Here is a 20,573-nt window from a genome sequence, read left to right as displayed (position 1 = left end):
AATGAAGATTATTGGTATTGCATGGGCTTGATCCCATTGCATCGACTATTTTCAAGGGAAGTACTGTGTCACAAGCTTGCAGATCTAATTGGGTTCAGATGATTCATTTAACCATGCCCAGATGAGAAGAGGACACTCATCTCACCAACCCAGCTATAGTTTGTGTGTGTGTGTGTGTGTGTGTGGGGGGGGGGGGGGGGTTGGTTGCTGGGGGACTCCCTCCACAGTGGCTGTGTGGGGATTATGTTGTTAATCCCTCATGTTGTGTACTAATTACTACTTAAGTACTTTCTCCAAAAGCCAAAGATTCCAGAATGAATCATTTGGAACCTCGAGGGGTGAGGGGTGATGTGCCATACCTGTCCATAGAAGTTGACTACTTGGACCTAGTGTAGGGGGGAGCTTGTGGTGAGAGAAATCTTATACCCATATTGGGGATTGGGTAGAATTGATTGGGGTGCACCACTCTCGTGAGGTGGAAGTCGGCCCAAGCTCGAGCCGCGCTCCAAGAGCTGCACACCTCCTTGGGTAGGTGGTTACGTCACTATCTCCTGCGAGCTGTCACATCGTTGCATTGCACCATGGGTCCCTCCTCTCACCTCACACTCCTCACACACGCTCACTAGCATGCGATTAAGAAGAAGATTACCAAGAGGTTTTGCAAGAGCAAGACTCAATCGTGGGAGAGTATATTGCATTATGATGGAAATTGACTTGCATACAAGGCCAAAAGTGTTCACGCACACTTAAAGAGTGGCCGACTGGGTGCACAATGCTTAATCTCACAATACATGTGTGAAGTATAGGGGATTCGTTGGATCATTATCCAAGCTATAGATTTGGACACCATTGCTTCATAGCTTGATTGTACATCCTTTCGTTGTGTCCGTCTTTACTCTTTGATGTAGAATATCAGTGGCCACATTTGTTAACCCCAAACTGGGTTAACATTGCCCCCTTCGTGATGTCGATTGTGTCTTGGTGATCGAGTAGAAGACTTCATTGTGAGGAGAATTGAGAAGCTATGTTGTTGCTGTTCAAGATATTGAGTGCATGCTCAATGGTCATTGTTCCTTTGGAAGAAATAGGGATGGCTGATTAGTAAATGCGAAAGTGCATGGTAGGAATACTTAAATGGGCTGGGGGCCTTTGTAAGTGATTATATTTTTGCAAGCATTTTCTTTTTCTGTTTATGTTTTGCTTACGTTCTTTTCTGGCAATCACACTTCGACAAGAGGACCGTCTCTTCGAAAAATTTCAACCCGACCCGCATAAAAGTTAAGTACACTTTGAGTTTTGCAAGATTGCAAGATTTGTTATTCTTTCCTTTTCTGCAATATTGTTGCATTGGTTATGTGCATCCTTATCCCTAAAAAAACTTGCAAGGAGAAGTGGATTGTTTTCTTGTAGATTGTGATGAGAATTTGAAACTTGAGCCACCTCTCCTTCAAGGTGTGATCACAATACCAACACCGATAAAGTAGTAGAGTGAACTTGAGCCTACCTCATCTCTCCACTGGTCGAAGTACCTAAGTGGTAGAGTTTTGGATTTGGAATGGGCACTAGAATCAAGTGGTGCTATCGTTGGTGTCTATATGTGGATTGGACTGAGTGTTGTTGGTAGAGTCCTGGCGACTTTTTCCTTCACTTAATACTCTTTGGATCTGTGTTGACTAGGTTCAAGTGGCACAATTCTCGGAGCCTAGATAACGAGTCACAAGTGGTAGTAGGTACTATGTAACATGCTTCCCGCTCTTGGATGCCACGTGGCCATATATGCACAATAGGTGAACTGGCCCTTTGTGAGTCCTTGCCGGGGACAAGTCAGCCAAGGATTCACTAAAGAGGATCAAATGTAACTATTTGGCCCTCCTAGCTCTATTTCACATGAGGAAACCAATACCCGGACACCAAACAAGTGGAAGAAGACATGGGGACCGGGTCCATAAGGTTTGATTAAGAAAAAGCACCATTCTTGGTCAAAAAGCAAGAAAAAGCAAAAAGTCACACAAGGTTGACCACGAGCCAAGGGGACCATTGGAAAGAGGATGCTGAGCCGGACCAAAAAGCTAAATGCTGCTTTTTCAAAAAGCAGCTCCGGGGTCAAAAAGCAAGGCCCTGAAGCTAGAAAAGCAAAACAAGAACTTTTGACAAAAGTTGAGTAATATTTTACCATTAAAAAGGCCAAAAGCAAAGTAAAAGGCAAAAGCATCACTTTTTGGCAAAAAGCAAGGCTTATAAAAGAAGCATGAACCTCTCTTGAGCATCAAGTTGAAGAACCTCTTTATCGCGTTGCCATCTTCGTTGAAGCATGGAGTTCATCTTCTCCATCATCATGTATGAACCAAATCATGGAGTTTTTCATCGTTGCCCGTTGATTCAGAGTGCCTCCCTTAACTGTAGTGCCACGTCATCATCCGTTTGTATGATTGTACGGATCTGCATAGTCGTACGGAACTATACGGACAAAAAATCAGAAACCCAAAATTTTTTAGAAACCCCAAAACTGCTTTTTGGAGGTTTTATCGCCCGAAAACCATTAAAACAGGTTTTATATCAGATTTTCTTGCCAAAAAGAGCTTTTCCATGGTTTTCTTCATTGACAAGGTTGTAGGAGTTGTGGAGATTACTCATGGGATGAGCGAGTGAAACTTGCACTTGGATTTGGACTTGGATATGGACTAGGACTTGGACTTGGATTTGGATTTTGATTCATTGGATTTGGTATTAGCCGGGTGAGAGATACTTGTGGGTCGTCCCCGCTATGGTGTGCTCGGCATCAGAGATCTTGTGTCTTGACATTGACATTGAGTTGGATATCCTACATCGGCATATCTGTTTGTTTTGTATCCATTGATTGTATTGATCTTGGCGAGCGTGCCCGTGGATTGTTCCTGAATAAATTCCTGAAAGGGGGCAGGGCTTGTTTCTCTCTCTCTCTCTCTCTCTCTCTCTCTCTCTCTCTCTCTCTCTCTCTCTCTCTGCGCCCACCCCTCCCGCTGCCCGCTTCGTTGCCTGCCTGCACCCCTCCCGCTTCGCCCGCGCCCACCCCTCCCGCTCTTAGCTCTCCCCTCCCGCTGCTTGCTTGCGCCCCCCCCCTCCCGCTGCGCCCACCCCTCCCGCTGCCCGCTTCGCTGCCTGCCTGCACCCCTCCCACTTCGCTCTGCGCCCACCCCTCCCGCTCTTCGCTCCCCCCTCCCGCTGCTTGCCTGCGCCCCCCCCTCCCGCTGCGCCCACCCCTCCCGCTGCCCGCTTCACTGCCTGCCTGCACCCCTCCCGCTTCGCTCTGCGCCCACCCCTCCCGCTGCTCCCTTCGCTCTTCGCTCTCCCCTCCCGCTGCCTGCCTGCGCCCCCCCATCTCTCTCTCTCTCTCTCTCTCTCTCTCTCTCTCTCTCCCTCCCGTGTCTCTCCATCACACCTGTTCGCCTGCATTCGCCCCCTCTGTGTGTAGCCCGTCTTGCTCCGCGCCCTTTCCCCACCCACCCTTGCTCAGGTCCCCAAGGCAACAACATAATGGGGACTTGAATTTCATCCTTTTCTTCTCTTTCTCTCCCACATATTTACCTGCTCCTTTCAAAGATTCCCTCCCTCTACAATGGGAGGGTCTGTAGATGACAAAATGAGCCAGCTTGATCATATCCTTAGGGATCTTATCAAGGACCAGAAGAAGACATTAGACAGCACCATCACCGCCATCAAGAAGGACTTATTGACGCGCATGGGGAAGCTGGAGGCCGAAGCGGAAATATGGAAGGAAGAGAAGCTTACCATGCAAGAGGAGTGGGAGAAGGAAAAGCTCGCCATGCAGGAGGAAATCAACCTTTTAAAGGGCGAAGTGGCATCCTTACGCGATCGTCCACGGGAGGAAGGAGAGACTCTTGAGGTGGACGAAGAGGCAATCAAAGAAGAGATCACCAAAACCCTCACCCACACAATCGAGGGGAAAATGGAGGCGGCCCGCGAAGGATGGGTAGAAGTGATGAAGAAGAACATCAAAAAGGAGGTGCAAGAAGATGTACAAGTGATGAAGAAGAACATCAAGAAGGAGGTACAAGAAGATGTACACATGATGCAGTCTACTCTTGATGAAGAGAAGATGCGACGGATCCGGCGCCTCAACATCCGAGTCACAGGGATACCAGAGAGCACTACCTCCACGCCCGAGATTGACGGGCGGAACCTATGTACCAAGCTAGGACTAAAGGAGGATGAGCCGCTCCCATTCACTAGAGTATGGAGGACAACCCCAAAGGACTTCACCAAAGGCAAGGCCTTAGTGCTACAGTTCCCGGACGAGGAGAGTAGGATGAGCTTTATGAGAAGACGGGCTATCTTGAGGAGCTTGCCTGAGGAGCTTGCCAGGGGACCCCATCTACTTCGATGATGACCTCACATGGATGCAATTGGAGCACAGAAGATTATGCATGCCGAAGATCAAGGCGCTTATGCCTCTCGGAGACCAGATGGATTTATATCGCCCTTTGCTACTTTCCTCCGAAGGGGTCGCGGTTTGCCACCACCGAGGAGCCGGGTGGAGGATAGGCTAGTGAGTCTCCATACTCTGTCTTATCTGAGGAGATCTTACACTATTCGACACTGGGAGAAGTCTTCTTGATGGGGGACTTCAATGCACGGACTCAGAGCAGACAGTGCGAGATCTATGACTTTGAGGATCCCTTGAGACTAGAGCCGCTAGCTACAGAGGATACAGGGACCACTCGGATCTCCACTGATGGAGGAGCTGACAGCACTGGATATGGGCAACATTTGCTGGAGCTTGGGGCCTGACACCATCTCGTTATTTATAACGGGATGACTCAGTGGCCAGATTCAGGTGGGTTGACTTGCTTTCCAGTGGGAGGCGGCAGTAGTACAGTGGATTATGTGATGGGATCTCGGGAGGCAGCAGATATGGTGTCTCACTTCACCGTACCACCATGCCCCATTGGGGCGGATCAGACATACCTATCCCTCACTTTCAGGAGCTTATTGGAGACCCACCCACCCATCATACAGCCACCACGCACTATTTTTCACTTCACTCAGGACCTAGCCGAGGTGTACGACTATCATGTTCATGATCAGCTATTTGCCTTAGATCCATCGGCACCCATGGCCATGCTCACCTCCCAGCTCTCACATGTACTGCACTCCGCAGCCGCAAGGAGTTTCCCATACCACATACAGATAGGATGGCCACCTTTATCTGGGAGCATGCCCCAGAACCGATGGTATGATGATGAGTGCAGAAACCTTTACCGCAGTCTCCGAGTGCATAGGGCTCGCTGGGAGATCACCCAGAGGCAGGTAGGCAGGAGGATGCATACTCTCACCCACCGTAAGCGGCGAGCTTATGAGGAGGCTCAGTACTGGGACACATCACATGCTCATGAGCAGAGATGCTGCTGCTGCTTGGAGGAGACTCAGAGAGCCCCGTCCTCCCACACCTATTGCCGATCCTTAGACCTGGCAGACAAATGCAGAGAGACTTTATGATGTGCCTGCACAGCCCCCTATACCACAGCCCACAGAGCCATGCTCCACACTCTCCACCTTCTTCACCCCACCTATGGTTAGGAGGGCCATATGCCGACTCCAACATGGACGGGCGACAGATCATACACGATTACAGGGAGAGCATCTCATCTATGCTATTGATACATTGGCACCATTTCTTGCTCATCTCTTCAACAGAGCTCTGTCAGAGGGGTTTCCGGCTGAGTGGACGATGCACACTATTGTGCCGATCCATAAAGCGGGAGATGTACTAGACCCCGGGAACTACAGGACCATCATGATTGGCCATATATTGGCCAAACTATACGGGGCAGTTTTGGAGGCAGAGCTGAGCACTCATGCAGAGGTTGGGGGATTGAGAGCAGTAGGCCAGGCAGGCTTCCGTCGAGCCTTCTCAACCATCGACCACATTTTTACATTGAGGTGCCTGATTGATCAGGCCAAGGCACGGAGGCAACGGCTCTATTGTTGCTTTGTGGATTTTCGCAAGGCATTTGATACTGTGCCCAGAGAGCGCCTCTTTCGGCGACTACAGACACTAGGCATACCTTCAGACATGATGTGGGGCATATACAGGCTATATGAGCAGGTCTTTGGGAGAGTCAGATGCCCAGGAGGCTTGTCCGACACAGTTGCTAGCACCATTGGTGTGAAGCAGGGGTGCCTGCTCTCCCCCACGCTCTTTGGGCTCTATATTGATGAGGTGGTCGATTACATCACATAGGGAGGAGGCTCTGGGGTTGAGCTATCAGGTATTACTGTCCATGTTATGCTTTATGCTGATGACATCGTCTTGGTATCCGACACGCAGGTTGGGCTTCAAAGACACCTTGTGGCTCTTGATGACTTCTGCGCACAGCAGGAGATTATCCTAGCCGTGAGTAGGCCGACAGCAACAACAGCAAACCAACTAGCATATATGGGTCATATATGAGAGATCTTCAGCAGCCCCAAGCATAAATCATCTCATATTCTCTGCAAGTGCTGAAGTCTAGGGGCTAGAACAGCCAAGAAGGGGCTAAAGGCAAGGTGGAAAGTGTAGATCAAAGGAGTATCTTCAGGTTGAATGCTATCTCAGCCAAATGAAGGTATCCAAGTCACTTCAGTCCTGGCTATTTACAGCCAGCTCATTCAATAAAGGAAATACACTATACGTGGTGGGGGCCCTTGAGAGGTATTTGGGATGCTCCTATGTATTTGTCTCTCCTCTGTCTTTGCACGCTTATCTTCTCTACATTGTGCCATTCATCGTCAAGAACGAAGGGCTGAAAATATTTATCGAAGTATATTCCTTTTCTGTATGCTTTTGCATGTTATAGTGGTATCAGAGCTTTGCCTTTTGGTGAAGAAATTCAGCCAAGCAAAAAAAGGAATTTTTTTAAAAACTTGTCTAGTTGGTTGGAAGCATTCTCCATTTCAGTGTGACTCCTATCCCTTAAAGGACGGTTGGTTTTTAGCCTCTAGAAGCAACGAGAAACGTCTCCCACACACATAGTGGATGGTTTATTTGCGTTAGGAAGAACCTTGATCACTCCCACTATGGCGACCTCGACAATGAGAGAGAATACCAAATCCAAGAAGAGAGTGTCATTTCTATAGTGATGGCATGACTGAGCAATGCTCTCTGTGGGGACCAGATGCAAACGATATTCTGGGATTTTATGCTTCTTATGAAGCAAGAGGGAGATCAATAATTTGAAGCATTGGTAAGTATCCTACGACAGTTGTGATCTACTACTCATCCTTTAGGTGAACGTATAGAATTCTCTCTTGGAGGTGTGGTAGCCCATAACATTTTTGGCGACGCTGTCGGGGAAACACCTTTGTTTCTTCCATCCTCTTGGAGTTTCAGCTTCCATTGCATAGGATTCATTATTACCCTTGCATTCTGGTAGTGCATTGTGTGGAAAATGAGTGGATAAGATGTGTGTGGTAGGAAGAAATTGTGAGAAATTGGTTGTGACGTTGTGTATGTTTGTGGTGGAGTGGTTTTACGATAGAGCTTCACTGTTTGTTCTTGTTAATTTTGATATTTGCATCATTGAAAGCACCAACGTGAATGAGCAGGTTGGTGTTTGGTTTTTCTTCTTTTTAAAAAATTCATAAAAATCAAAAACATAAGGAACCATTGACTGTGCCAAGAACTTGCATTCCATTCCTTAGGAGTGGCACAATTGATTTGGTATCGATTGGATAAGTATTACGCATCCAAAATCACAACTTTCGATGCGGGAAGTTTCACGTGAAATTGCAGAAAAACATTCACGCTGTGAACCATTTCTTGCAATTTCACGCCGTGAATCGCTCACGAAATCAATGCCGCAATTAACGTCGGAAATCATGGAATTGCCTTGCCAAAAATAGGCAACCTTATCTTGACATCTCTGACACCGCGAAGTCTGTCAAAATTTTTGAGCACGTGAAAGTTCAGCAAAGCGTTTACGACATGAAACCTTCTGAAGTTGTTCACGGCGTGAAACCCTTCTTGGTTCACGACGTGAAACCTTCTCCGCAGATTCATGGGTTGGCCAAATCCAACGATTAGTCAGACCAAGGCCACAAGGGTCGGTAAAGGAGGGAAACCTATATCAAAAAGAGGGGATCTGACGCGAAAGGCAAAATTTTTTGAGCACCTGAAAGTGCAGAATAACGTTCACGCCGTGAACCATTTTCTGCAATTTCACGCCGTGAACCATTCTTTGCAGTTTCACGGCTTTTGAAACAGAGCAATAGAATCGGAAGCAAAATCAAATTGGGTTGACAAATAGCTTATTAAATCGTATAAACATGCACTTAAGATCTGGAAAACTCATCGGAGACAATCTTAAGCTTGACAATAGTGCATCGAATCACCCAAGATCTTTCTATCAAAGAAGTGTAGGATCAGGACATTCCGCAAGCACACACCTGAGTGTTTTAAGAAACCTGATCCCACCACTGAAACTAGTAGCGAAGAGTCCTTGGAAGAATGACTGAGATACGCTGGGTTTGGGAAAGAGGAGAAACCACCCTCCCCAACCAGGTCCAGTGGTATCATTGATATCGCCCGGGGATGTTTTGGTCTCCAAACCAGTCATGACGAAGAAGCGCAATCTGCGGGCATGGGTCCATCAACCAGCGCTGGATTCGGTCCATGACAAGAAGTGTCCATCCAAACGTCGAATTCTAGGTTGTCGAATACCGGCATCCCCCGAATAAGACGGTACATAGAAAGTGTAGCTAGGATGGATCAAATATTCTTCCCCACCACTGAGAAAATAGAGTTAGACCTCAAACGGAGTGAGGTGGAATGACAACTACGAGAATTGAGCTTAAGGAAACAAGAGCTCGATACTCGAAGGATGAGAGGTGAGCAAAAGGAAACGGGAAGTTTTAACCCACTCCAGTCACGAGGGAAGGAACCAGAAATAGTTATGGGTAGAAGTGAGGGAGAAATTCCAAACATGGAATCCATAAACAAAGAATCTAGAATGGAGGAAGGATTTACAACCATAGAAGAGGAGGGTAACCTAGCAAGCATGGCGGGTGAAGTAGAGGACCGTCTGTACACCAAAAAGGATATTGAGTAGATGATCAATCACCCTACGTTCCTACAAGACATGGAACTCCTGATTCTGCAAAGATGTATGGAGGCGACTAATGGGGAGTCACTCCAAGGTACAGCGGTTGGACCATCCCATGGACCTGAAATACCTAGAAGAGCCAATATAGGAAGGGGGCGAGGTCTAGGAAGGGGGGGAGCAATTCCTCAAAGGCCTAGGATAGATCCAATCATGGACCTTAATGCAGCCACAAGGGCAGACTTGCTAAATATGGCGGCAGAGATGGGCTGGGGGATGGCCAGAGAACTAGGCACTGCTCTAGAATCCCGACCTTCCCAGATGAAACCACATATCATTTCCAAACTTGTCCAAAAGTTCTCTGGGGACGGGGATCCTATCCAACATGTAGAGATTTTTGAATCCACATGTGAAACCTACGGGCCAGTCAGTGATGTGACAATGATATATGCTTTCTCACTGACCTGGAAAGAAAAGCTCATTAGTGGTTCCGAATCCTTGAGCCTGAGGATAAGGTTAACTTCACAAGGCTAAAGAATGTTTTTGTGCCCAGTTTTGTCCGAAGTAGTGACAGATGGAGTCCTGTGGCACAGTTACATAATATCAAACAAAAGAAAGATGAGTCGATGAGAGACTATGTGTCTCGTCTAAAGCACTTAAATTCGAGGTGCAAACTTCGGGAGAGGTTAACTGATGATCAGTTGTTACCTTGCTTCTGGAGAGGGGTTAGAGACCACAAAATGCGTGATTACCTGGTACTAGGCTGACCTGCTACTCTTGATGCATGTTGCAAACTGGCAATCGAATATGAAGATAATATGTTGGAATTGCCGCAACCGGAAGATGTTAAAACATCTTCAGCAACTACGACTTTGCGTGTCTCGAGCTACCAAGAAATTGGAACTCGAAGTAAGCAAGTCGGAAACATGACGGTGGATGAGCTCAGTAATGCCATATTAGAGAAATTGAAAGTCCAAGAGGGAAGAGAACCACCGAGTGTCCACAGTTAAGAGCAAGGCCATTACTCTATTGTCCTCACTGTGTAAAATTAGGAAATCATGACACTTCAATGTGTAGATATCCAAGATTTCAAAATGTTGCACAGTTACCAGCACTTAGAGCCCCATTGGCTTTACTGGCGCCACGTGTAGAGATCACTGCTACTGTTGGACAACCCAACTCTTCCTACTTACCTAGGGGGATGTTCCGAGTACAAGACGCTTCACCTTTGCTGCCACCAGTTCTACCACCACAACCACCACAGGCTAAGATCAACTAAGTATTGATCGAAGAGCCGTCAGAAGATGTTGACATGGTGCGGGAAGTAGAACTTAGCGGGGAGTACTACGAGGAAACGACTGAGGTTACACCGGAATATTACGTCCTACAGAATAACACGCCAGTACCTGTGTTTCAAACCACGGTACAATGGAAGGGCAAGGACATGAACTCGAATTTGAGAAGAGGACGGCTTCAATGCTTTGGCTGTGGAGGGCCGCATCGAGTATCCGAGTGCCCAAACAAGAATATGGTTCATACACACCAACCACAACAAGTGGCGGCTTCGCCCAATGACATGCTAATACTCACCTGTACTAAATGTGGAATTGATCATTTGATCAAGGATTGTCCATACCGCGGAAGTGGCTCTACTTCTACTGCCAATCAGGCCACCATCCGGACCATTAGTGTACAGGCTGGGAATATAAGGGATACAGTTTATCCACGAAACGTGCCAACTCGGGATAGGGAATTGGACGTGCCAATCCCAATTCCGGAAGAAACAGAAGAGGAGTCCCAAGGAAACACACTGTCCAGAGTGTTTGAGGAAAATGGGTTGGGGGAGTCCGTCCATTCCTTCCCCGTGGAGGAATACGAGACACATACATGGGGAGAACCCTCTATTTCCAAAGAACCCAGAGACATAGGAAGTCTCGTGGCTGTGCTATCCATGCCTGTACAAATGCCATTAGGGCAACTGTTACGCAATTCACCAACCCTATGGACATATGTAAAAGAATGGGTAGAAGGCGGACTAAAGCTAGCCGACACTATAGATGAGACTCTGCCACGACTGGCAGAAAGGACCTTGAAGCATACAAGGAAAAACCGAGTCGTTAAGATACCGGTTAATCAACTGGGACGCTACTACGAAAGCGACGACACCAATGCTACAATTCCGATTCATCATAATGGGTACCAGGCACTAGTGACTGAGGTACCTTGAGGCCACTGAGGTACACGATGAGTTCTCAAAGGATTGGGACGAGGAGTTGAGTAAGATATCGTTGGAGGGAAGGCACAAAGAGAAAATCATCCTTCAAGAGTCAGAAACACACAAGCTTACAAAAGCTGGGTGTCGAAAACGCAATAAAGCCTTGGCACAGGCAGAATGTGAAGCTAGAAAGATCATGGCTATAGCCAAAAGTCAAAATGAGAACAAACCAGACTTGCTCTCAGTACCCGACCACTTCAAAACCTAGACGGTTGGTGAACGGAAGGTGGTCCGATTGACAGCTACAAGGGTGAAAGAGGATGGGCTGTCCACATCATACGATGGCCCGGCAGAAGTCAAGGAAGTGGATATTGCGGGACCAGGGGAAGAAGCTCGGCCCGTATACAGTGCTAAAGATTTGACTTCGACTGAAGAAGATGAGCTCATTGCTCTCCTCAAGGAATTTAAGGATTGTTTCGCCTGGAATTACAAAGAGATGAAGGGGGTACCGCCTGAGGTAGTACAGCATACGATTCCAATCATGGAAGGGTCGAGACCAACGAGGCAAAAACCATACCAGATGAATCCTAAGTATGCGGCAATTGTAAAGGAGGAAATTGACAAGCTCATTGCTGCGGATTTCATCTATGAAATCGAACATACGGATTGGTTGTCACTAATCGTGATAGTGCCAAAAAAGAATGGAAAGCTTAGGGTATGTGTTAATCTTAGAAAGGTTAATGCAGCCACTAGGAAAGACCATTATCCATTGCCTTATACAGAACTTGTTTTGGAAAGAGTGGCTGGGAGAGAAGCTTACAGCTTCTTGGATGGATTCTCCGGTTACAATCAGGTGTCCATATCACGAGAGGACCAGCATAAGATAACTTTCAATACAATGGGAGATACATTTGCATACAAGGTTATGCCGTTCGGCCTCACAAACGCCCCAGCAACCTTTCAACGGTTGATGTGCACAGCCATGAGGACTACTTCCAAAAGTGGTTGGAGGTATTCATTGACGATCTATGTGCATACTCTTAATGGGTAGACCATCTGGCTTGCTTGAGGAAAGTGTTCGAGCGATGTTGATTATATCGTATATCCCTGAACCCCTTGAAGCATCAGTTTTGGGTCAAGCATGGTGTGATATTGGGACACATTGTCTCAAAGAATGGTATATCCACGGACGATAGCAAGGTCAAGTTGATATTGGAGCTGCCACCACCTATCAACTACAAGGGAGTGCCAAGATTTATGGGCCATGTGGGGTACTATCGCCGCTTCATAATTTTTTATGTAGAAATAGCCAGACCCTTGTACAAGCTCCTTATTGCCTTTGAGTGGACCGAGGAGTGTCAGGAAGCATATGATCGACTGAAGCAAGCGTTGGCAAGCGTGTCAATTCTACGACCCCCCAATTGGGATCTCATATTTCACGTGCATATTGATGCATCAAATTTTGCTATTGGTTGCGTACTAGCCCAACCTGGTGAGTTCAAGTTGGACTATCCAGTCTGCTTCGCTAGTCATCAGCTGAATGATGCAGAGGTGAATTACACCACCACAGAGAGAGAAGGATTGGCCATGGTTTACGCCGTCAAGAAATATTGACATTACCTCTTGGCCAACAAAGTCGTATTTTTCGTGGACCATCAAGCCTTACTATACCTAGTAAATAAACCTTACACCACGGGGAGAATCACACGATGGTTAACTATTTTTGTTGGAATTCGACTTTACAGTCACGGTAAGGAAGGGAACACAGCATGTGTTGGCCGACCACATGTCCAGAATTCCAAATGGGAAACCAACAATTGGTGTTGATGTCATTTCTTGATGCTTGTTTATTCAAGTTGGACATGGTACCCGAATGGACTGAAGAAATCTCAGAGTATCTATCTTATGGTTTTCCGCAAGAAATATCTTTGAACAAAGATAAAATGCGGCGGCCTATCAAGATGGCTGCACCTTATCAACTGATTACGGGAGAACTATACAAGCTAGGAAAAGATAATGTGCTCAGAAGATGCATTAGAGAGGATGGATGAGTTCATCACCATATTGGAAGAAGCTCATTCAGGGATAGCAGGCGGGCATTTTGTTGGAGAAATCACAACTCGAAAAGTGCTTCAAGCAGGACTATGGTGGCCTACGTTATTCGGAGATGCTATAGAATTTGTCAAAAGATGTGAAGAATGTCAACGTTTCGCTATTACACAGCAAAAGGACAAGATGCCGCTCACCCCTATTATTGTAAGACAACCGTTCGAGAAATGGGGGATAGATTTTGTGGGACCGATTAGTTCAGCGACACATCCATCCCAAGCCTGATACGTGATCGTGGCCACTGACTATTTCGCAAAATGGGCAGAAGCCAGAGCCTCAAGGAGACCTAATGCATGAACAATTGCAAAATTTTTATATGGGCAAATTATATCGAGGTTCGGCTGCCCGTTAGAATTGGTTAGTGATCGCGGCTCACATTTTATCAATGAGGTGAATAATCATTTACTTGCGGGATTCTTAGTGATCCATCGAAAATCATCACCTTATTATCCACAGGCCAATGGTCAAGCAGAGAGTACAAACAAGATTTTGTGTACTATCTTGACAAAAACTTTGGAAGTAAGTCGAACAGACTGGAAACCTAAGCTGACAGCAGCTCTATGGGCCTATCGAACATCATATAAGGTAGCGGCAGGTTACACTCCCTTCCGTCTAGCTTATGGTGTGGAAGTAGTTATGCCTATGGAATACCTAGTCCCAAGCTTAAGGATTGCCGTACAAGAGTGTCTAACGGAGAATGCATTAGCTGAAAGGCTAATTGACTTAAAGAAGCTTGATGAGACCAGACTGATAGTATCACATGGACTCATGGTTGAAAAATTACGCAGGAAACATTGATTTGACAAAAACCTTAAGCAAAAAGAACTTGAAACGGGGGACCTTGTCCTCATGTATGGTGTCGGTAGCGCCAGGAAAAAGAAACTTAAATACCGAGGCCTGGGACCATTCCTAGTATTGGAAATTACACCTCTAGGGTCTGTTCGAATTGAGACAATTGACGGCATCCAAATGGAGGGTTATGTCAATGGAAGTAAGTTAAAAAAATACTTTGGACCACTGACCCAAGAGATGCTCTTGCAAGTACACCCTTGAAACAACAGAAACAGCTTGCAAAAGAAAAGATACAGCAACCACATGAAGAGGCTAAGACTAGAGAGACCAAAGCCAAACAATTACTGCACAAAAGACTAATACATGTCAACATGGCTTCTGTGATCCTTTTGGACGAAGGGGAACTAAACATTGAGCCAGCACGACTTAAGGTGGGACTTACTACAGTTAAAGGCCATGCAACAAGCATGGCATTAATAGATACGGGGTTAAGTCATAACTTGATCTCATATGAAACCCGGGTAGCATTAGATAAACCACACCTTGAACCCACTGATGCGCAAGTTTGTAGCATTCACTTGATAACCACAAAAGCCAAGGGATTTTTAAATGTTAACATTTCCATCAAAAATAATTCCTTGGTCGGGAAGGTGTTTGTCATGCTTGCAGGTTTCATGGAAGAAGAGATGATTTTAGGACGATCTTGGATTTGTGAGTAAGTGCAATATCCAATGGGAAGAAAGAACAGCATTGCTAAGGACAGGCGAGAAAGTCCTGTCCATACCCTTATGGAACTTGACAAACAGAGGGAAGCACATCATAACTGATGAACAAGCAACGAGTGCAATGGTAACACCTCAGAGGATAGAACCAGCAACTGTTCCGCGAAGCTTACTGAAACCGGGCTATGGACACATAACGCAGTAATTCTTTCAATTAAATACCTGGACTTTATGACACACACAAACAGAATCCTCGCTCCCTCGCTCAACACCAGATTGGCCCCGAAGTCCGGCGCCCCTTGTGGTATTTATTTCTTGATTAAGAGATTGAAAATAGAAAGCGGGAGTGCAATTGAGCACTCTACCTGTTCCTGCTGAAGTTTACAAGTTCTGGGAGAATTTTGCCAGCATAACAGCTTTAAAACTGTCCCAAAACAACTCAGAATGAATCCCAACTGACTGAGTTCACTTCCACAGGTCTCAACCTACCCATTAGAGTCCAAAACAGTGAATTTCAGCTTGCTGTATTTTCTGTACAGACTTGTTTTCAGCTCTGTACAACCACCACACTGTCCTGGTAGACCCTAGCAAGGTCCCTCTGCAATCTGGCATCAACTGGGCCTTGGAACAGCCCCAGAACAGTCCAAAAACAGCACTGATTTAGTGCTGAATTGGACACCTGCGTGGTGAGGTAACTATCCTCACCTGTTCCTGCTTTGGAGCAGCAGTTAGCTGCTCTTGTTCCTGTCAAAGGAGGCTCTTGCCTCAGCCAAAAAGCATATTCCCCACACAGCTGTACATAATTCATGAGAGTAGCCCACTAGAGGGGCATTACCATAGCTGAATATAGGTTAAGAGAGGTGTGGGGAGCAAGCTCAACCCTTAGTGCATAGAGAACAGGGAAGGGGAAACTCCAATAGCTCTTAACCTGCAACAATCCACCTGCCAACCACAAAAATGAGCCCAGGGGGAAGATAATCAAGCGCCCAGCCTCCTGTACTTAGAAACTGGCCTAAAAGCTGCCACATGGCAGTCATGCAGCTCATTTTCCGTTCCAGCCTTCCGGTCTAAAAATTCTTCGATCTGCTAACATTTTGACATCAGTCCTTTGGTGATTATCGATCCTTGCAACATTCCGGAGAGATTGACGCGAAGAGATTTCAAATTTGATCACTGTCCAAAAATAGCAGTTTCCCTAAATTTTAGGGATGACGTCATCTGCATTCCTTATGGTCTCCTGACCATCTTTGACCTCTATGGTCACTTTAGAATCTGCTTAGAAATCAAGATACAGTGACCTTTCAGGCGGCGGCCACTAACTGGTGTGAACCGTCGCTTCTGGCCAAATCCACTGGCCTATCCTTTCATCCAGTGACCATGTCCTGTTCACTGGTAGTCACATTTCAGTGCATATCTCAGGCTTGGCCATCCACTGGTCCAATGTCCCACTGGGTGACCCAACTGACAATGCAATGGCCCTAGCTCTTCCAAGAGATCCGGGGGAAAGTAACAGCAGCCAAAGAAAGAAAAAGAAAAAGATATTTATATAAAGAAATAAATAGGGAAAACCACTGCAGCAAAGTACACCACCTGGTGACATACCCCCCTCTTGAAAGAAGCAAACGACCTCGATTGCAAGTCCACATGCTAACGGATGACATAGGACGATCACAAGATTCCCCAGGTGATTAGTGCCATCGCATGTATCTCTTGCTAACGGATGACACAGGGCGATGATAGGAAAAACCCCACTACCATTAGTGCCATCGCAAGTTCAAGCTTGTCAAATACATGTTTCCGGATGCAACACAGGGCGATAGCACATGTCCTGTACTATTAGTGTCACAACATGTAAATCATTTCATTGGAAGTGTAACAGATACAACTTCAAAGCACTGAAAGTCCATTCATTCATTCATTGATAACAAATGTCAAAACTGTACATTGCCAAACATATGATACAAGTGTAGAGGTCATTCAAAATTCAGCTTCAAAAAGCAGATCATGTCACTGTAGTGTCTAACAGGAAAGCTTCCTTGTAAAGTTGCAGCAACTGAGGTGAATCAGCCAGTTCAACCTCATCCATCCATTTAGCATCCATTTTTGAATAGTTCTTGAACTTCACCAAATATCTTCTGACAACTTTCCCTTTCACTTTCCTGTCCTTATGTGCCAGAATCTGTTCAGGAATCAGAATTTCATCTAATTCCTCAACTTCAGGCTGTTCCTCAGGCATCAAATCCTCTGGCACATTTCCAACAAAAGGCCTCAACAGGCTCACATGGAATGCATTGTGGATCTTCCAAGTGTTTGGCAATTTCAGCCTGTATGCGACATCACTGATCTTCTCTGAGACTTGGAAAGGACCATAATATCGCATACTCAGCTTAGGAAACAGACGTTCCTTGCCCTTTCTCTTTCTCAGTCGTGCCTTTTCAAAGCGCAATAAGACCCAGTCATTCTCTTTAAACAAGAGCTCTCGACGATGCATGTCAGCAGCTCTTTTCTGCTTAGCTTGTGACTTTTCCAAGGCATATTTGACCTTCTTATACGCTTCTTGCCATCCCTCAACATACCGATCTGCTTCAAATATCTTATCCTTTGTCTGCAGAATGGGAGGTACTTTCTTGCCACCTTCAACAACTTCAAAAGGCGCCTTGCCAGTAGAGGAATGCACTGTATTGTTGTAAGCATACTCTACCAATGGCAAATAATGCTCCCAAGCTGCCTTATGCTCTGACACATAACATTTCAGCAGATCCAAGACAGTAGAGTTAGCCTTTCAGACTGCCCATCAGTTTGAGGATGAAAAGAAGATGAGAATTTCAAGGTCGTGCCCATATTCTCAAACAATGCTTTTCAAAACAAGCTAGTCATCCTTGGGTCTCTGTCACTGACAATAGACTATGGCATACCATGGTATTTAAAGATATTCTGCATGAAAATCTTAACCATGTGCTCTAGTTTAATCTTCTTTCTAACAGGAATGAAGTGTGCCTGCTTGCTGAATCTGCATATAACAGTCCAGATTCCATCATTCCCTGTAGTTGTTCTTGGAAGATAAAAAATAAAGTCCATGGCAATACTTTCCCATGGCCTCTCTGGAATAGGCAGTGGTTGCAATAACCCAGGTGCCTTCTGTCTGTCAAACTTGACCTTCTGGCATACTAGGCAAGATCGACATAAGCATCAAGATCACGTCTCAAAGCTGGCCAATAAAAGAAAGTCTCAACCGCTTTCACTGTAGCATCAATGCCTCGATGTCCAGCATACGGTGGAGCATGACTTTCTAGCATTACTTTCGGCCTTAACTGCTTAGTCACACATAGCTTTCCATGCATCATGAGAAAGCCGTCTTTCAGAACATAGTGATCATGATGTTGATTATTCATTAGCTGCTCATAAATTTTGGAAAAATCTTCATCACTTGCATACTGCTCTTTCATATCATCCAATTCCTGGTGATAAGAAATAGAAACAGCTGACACTTGTGGTTTGCGAGACAATGCATCTGCAACCACATTCTTCTTGCCTTCCACATGCACTATCTGAAAATGGAACATTGATAGAAAATTTGCCCAGCACATGTGTTTCTCTGACAACTTTGCCTGTGTGAGAAAGTATCTGAGCGTCTGATGTTCCGTTTGCACAACAAAATCAGCACCAAGCAAATAGTGCTTCCAACTGGTAAGTGCATGGATCACAGCTAGCAGCTCTTTCTCATAAATCTGATAGTTCTTCTCAGTGTCAGAGAGTATTCTACTTTCATATGCCACGACTCGGCCATTCTGCATCAAGACAGCACCAATGCTGTTCCCACATGCATCACACTGCACAACAAATGACTTAGACAGATCTGGCAATATCAACACAGGATCTGTAGTCATTTTCTGTTTCAGGCATCTAAATGCTGATTTCTCTTTATCTGTCCATTGCCATTTAATGGCCTTCTTTTCAAGCACATGTAACGGAGAAGCAATCTCTGCAAAATGCCTTACAAATCTGCGGTAGTAAGAGCATAGGCCAAGAAAATTGCGAACATCATGCACAGTTTGTAAATCTGGCCATGAAACGATTGCTTCAATCTTAGCAGGATCCATTCTGACACCATCCTTTGATACAATGTGCCCAAGGAAGTGAATTTCTTCCAGAAAGAATTCACTCTTCTTGCCATTAATGAGCAATCCGTTGCGTTTCAGCTCATTAAAGACTGCTGTCAGATGGTCTCTGTGCTCCTCTTCACTCTTTGAATAGACTATCATGTCATCAAAGAATGTGCCCACAAAGCTTCTGTAAGGACGGAAAATTCTGTCCATCATTCTGTTAAATGTGGCATGAGCATTTGTCAATCCAAAGGGCATGACTAAGAACTCATAGAGACCAAATGTAGTGCGAAATGCAGTCTTGTGCACATCCTCGGGTCTGATTCTAATCTGATGGTACCCACTCTTCAAATCTATCCTGCTAAACATCTCTGCTCCTTGCAAACGGTCAAGAATATCATCTATGCGCGGAATCGGAAATCTATTCTTGATCGTGTTCTTGTTCAAGGTTCTGTAGTCAATACACATTCGCCATGAATCGTCTTTCTTCTGTACTAGTAACACATGTGAATAAAATGGGGAACTACTGGGCTGAATTAGTCCATTCTCTAACAGCTCATTAACCTGTGTCATAATCTCTTTTTGCTGGGCTGCACTAACCCTTTACGGTGGCCTATTGGGCGGACTAGACCGTGGAATAAGATCTATGGCATGATCCTCTGGCCTCTCAGGGGGTAACTCTCCTGGTAAAGACTCTGAAAAACAGTCTTTGAATGTATCCAAGAAAGCTTTTCTACCTTCGTCTAGTGTAGACAAATCAGTTTCAACTTCATTCACTTGCTTTGCAAAAACCAAGTACGCAGAAAGATGATTTTTCATTACTGAAGTTATGGCAGAAGCAGAAATAACTGGGATAGACTCTCCTTTCAGCTTCACATCCAGAACATGAGTCTTGTCCCTATGTACAATTGTGATTTTCCTGTTGAAAGCATCCAACATTGCATGTTTCCTATGACACCATGGAATTCCCAACAGGACATCACATCCTTCCAAGGGCATGATATGAAACTCCTCTGTGTCCACATAACTCTGTATATGCATGCGGAGTTTGCCAAGTATAGGAGTGACAGGAACTGAATGCCCAGGACATGCCAAATCAGCCTGTCCAACTGGTCCCATCTCTTCAGCACGAATTTTCAACTTGGCTGCCAATGCCGGTGAAATAAAGTTGGCTCGAGCACCAAGGTCAAAGAAAATCAGCACTGTAGCATCTCTGATTTTACCCTATGCTCTGCACAATTCTGTCGCATCATCACATGGCTGGTCACCAACCATGTCAGGTACCAATCCTGCACTCGGCATTGTCTTCTTCTTGGGTGGCCCTTCTTTATCCTCCGCATCTTTTGCTGGCTGTTGTGGACATTTTGCAGCCATATGCCCTTTCTGTTCACAGATGAAACATTTCCCAGCTTGCATCAATGCCTTTCTCTCTTCAAATGACTTGCCATACAGTGGCCTCTTCTGTCCTTTGCCTTGACCAGCACTTTTTTGAGGCTGTGACTGCCAAGTCTTCTTCTCAAATGGCTTCTTTCCATAGAATGGTTTAGCTGGGAAA

At 45.6% G+C, this 20,573-nt stretch overlaps 1 protein-coding gene across 3 annotated transcripts in view; it reads left to right on the top strand.

Annotated features, from left to right (window-relative positions):
* Window positions 1–20,573, top strand: part of LOC147616183 (lactoylglutathione lyase family protein / glyoxalase I family protein) — a 52,403-nt gene that overhangs the window by 18,647 nt on the left and 13,183 nt on the right. The window lies entirely within an intron of this gene.

This window comes from Cibotium barometz, chromosome 39 (genome assembly GCF_041138505.1).
Source record: "Cibotium barometz isolate CiBa-2024 chromosome 39, ASM4113850v1, whole genome shotgun sequence".
Taxonomy (NCBI): domain Eukaryota; kingdom Viridiplantae; phylum Streptophyta; class Polypodiopsida; order Cyatheales; family Cibotiaceae; genus Cibotium; species Cibotium barometz.
The sequence above is the reverse complement of the archived record's forward strand: the minus strand, read 5'-3'. Positions and strand labels throughout refer to the sequence as shown.